Source organism: Ipomoea triloba, chromosome 4, assembly GCF_003576645.1.
Source record: "Ipomoea triloba cultivar NCNSP0323 chromosome 4, ASM357664v1".
Classification (NCBI taxonomy): Eukaryota; Viridiplantae; Streptophyta; class Magnoliopsida; order Solanales; family Convolvulaceae; genus Ipomoea; species Ipomoea triloba.
In genome coordinates, this window is record NC_044919.1 from 12,364,089 (window position 1) to 12,366,986 (window position 2,898).

Sequence of the window (2,898 nt, forward strand, 5' to 3'; positions counted from 1 at the left end):
AAACACAAAGTTTATTATTACTCAAACACGTACGTACATACATCCTTACAGCATATGGAACTTATAATGTACTGTAATAATAACATATATTGGCCATTGTCTTACTCTCTGTCGGGAAGTACGACATACAGAGAAAGTTTTGGAATTTATTTTTCTCCCATATATTATTTTATATAAAGCTCAGTTGAAGTTAAGCTGATACTTTGGAGTCTTGTCCGGGAGAAACAGCCCAAAATGGTTCTCCACTGCATCACCACGTTTCAGATTTTCATCGTACATGGCAAATAGGTAAGTCTCAATTGTTCCGGGCTTCATGGGAGTCCCAGAATTTCCACTAACATGTGCAATGAGATTGCTATAGTACGTGGCAGCATTCTGCGGTGTCGCCGCTAAGCCGCCATCGGACGGCCAGCCGCTCTCCGAGACAACAATGGGTATGTTGGGACCGCCGGCCTTCTGAACAGCGACGTACATGGAGTCGAGGAGGGCGTCGAAGAGGTTGCGGTAGCCGGCGGAATTGGGGTTTGGGTCGGTGAACAAAGCGAAAGGGAGGGGGATTTGATCGGGGTGGTCTCTATAGCTGAAATAAGGCAGGTCTGTATTTGAAGTTGACGCCCGGGTAATAGGGGACTATATTTTGTTGGACCCAATCTCTTGCTCCGTTCGGGTCGGTGAGCCCTTGGAGGCTAGGGTTGGGAACATCCACGATGACATCGATGTTGCTTCCTCTGAGAGCTTCCAAGACGTCGGGGTCGGGATCGTAAACTCGCAGTGCTCGGATGCCATTACTCGTGTACAACTTTATGGTATCTATGGCGGAAGGTAAATTGTTGCCATTTCTCCCATAACAAACTCCTATACATTGTACCCCTGCATCAAAATTAAAGGGCATACACCCAAATTTATATATATGTTCTTACACCATCCAAGTCCATGTTTGGTTGGGATGAGGGGATTAGGGAAGAAAAGAATGGTAATTTTGTAGAAAAAGAATAAGGGTATGTATAGAATTATTAGTGATGTGAAGGAAAGGAAAAATAGATTTAATTATGTAGAAAAAGCTACTAAGTAGCTTGTAGCTCAATGACACCTTCAAATGGGAGAGCACATGTTGACCCTTTGTGCTTATAGGTTGAAAAAATATGTATGGACAGATACCACATTGTAATAGAGTCAAAATTTAAATAAGAGATGAATTCTAAAAAATTTTAATTGCCCCTTAAGACACTAGTTAAATACTATAAATAAGTTCAATAATTTTAAATGGGAAAATTGCATTTTTGACCTGTCAATTATACATGTGATACAGATGAATTAATCTTTGAGTTATATACGTGATCGTCTTTAATCTTTAAGTTATGCGCAAATTGCAATTTTAGTCCCTCGGGGACTAGTCCTGCCACTAATATGTTAATTAATAAATTAAAGTGACAGAATTGGCCATTTAGAGATTAAAATTGTCACTTCACACATAACTTGGAGTTAAAAATGATTATGCATGTAACTCAAGAATTATGTATCATGAGTATAATTGGAAGACAAAAAATGAAAATTTCCCATTTTAAATTAAAGAAAGATAATGAAGTAGTTGCTATACTTTAAATTGCATTAGTTGCTCAACCATTCTTGCTAATAGAATATATATTGTATATTAAAGAATAAGATAATGTTAGTTGCATTAAAATTTACATAATCTAATTAATTGTTTTTTGAAAAATAATCTAATTAATTTACTCATTGTAAAATCACTAGCCAATATATTTACGAGCACACAAGTAATACATAAAAGAGTTGTCACATTTAGGTTTAATTTAAGTGCATACTATTCTCTATCTTAATTAACTATATGATGAGATAGACTGATAGAGTGAAACAAGACCTGTAATGTGAAGCAACCCAATGAGCAGTAGAATGGCGGCCATGGAGGATTTGCAAGACAATGGATGGAAAAGAGCCATGAGGGAAAGGAAAGCCAAAAACAAATATCTAAAAACCAGACAATTCAAGTAAAGTTGTGGTGAATGCGCCATATCATGTTTTTTGCTTCATTTATACACCAACTTATTCAGGCTAGCATTTCCAAAACTTCTTCCGGGTCAATTACTATGTGGAAAATATCACAAAGTCACCATCGATATTAAGAAGAAACAGCAAATTAAAATAATGGTTGGACCAGGTCCATTTCTCCCGTCTACTATATTTTCTTCTTATTAATTCTTAGATGCATTTAGTCACCGCTAGCCATAAATGGTGGTAGGGTATGATGCTATAGAAAATTTGAGCAAAGAAAAGTCTTAAATCAATAAAAATATTATCAAAGACCTTGTGGTCTAGTGGCAACATGCGGGGCTACCGCTACCGTTTAGAATGCAAGTAGAACTATATGTTAGGGGGAAGAATCAATTTCTCAGGCGGTATTGGTGAACTGGTAAATGGTAGACATCATCTGTGCCGTTGGGAAAAGAGAACGATTTTGCTATGCGGCATGCATGCTAAATTAATTAGGTCCTCCCAAATGGGAGGTCATAGGTTTGAGTCTAGTGGAGACGGTATTGGCGCACTCTTTGTGCTTCAGTAGGTTGAGAAAGTAGTTATGAACAGATACTATATTGTAACACAGTCATTAGTACTAAAAAAAAGGTCCCGCTATCAAACATCCACAGTCATTAGTACCTACACCGGAGGCGAGGTAACTGAGTTGGCTACCAGTTGCGATTTTTGGGTACTTTGCAAGTCAATACACAGACAGTTGTTGTCACACAAGAATTGTGCCAGCTTCCTACAAAATTTAGTATAATGTCCGGGGAAATCACAAAAGTTACAGTATCTACCTTGACGATTGCTAGTGTTTTTCCCACGACGATACGCACCGCCACGGCCCCTGCGGGAGTTCGAGTT

At 38.2% G+C, this 2,898-nt stretch overlaps 1 pseudogene; it reads right to left on the reverse strand.

The window, feature by feature from the left end:
• Window positions 1-1,978, reverse strand: LOC116017398 (annotated as a pseudogene).
• Window positions 1,979-2,898: the final 920 nt, after the last annotated feature.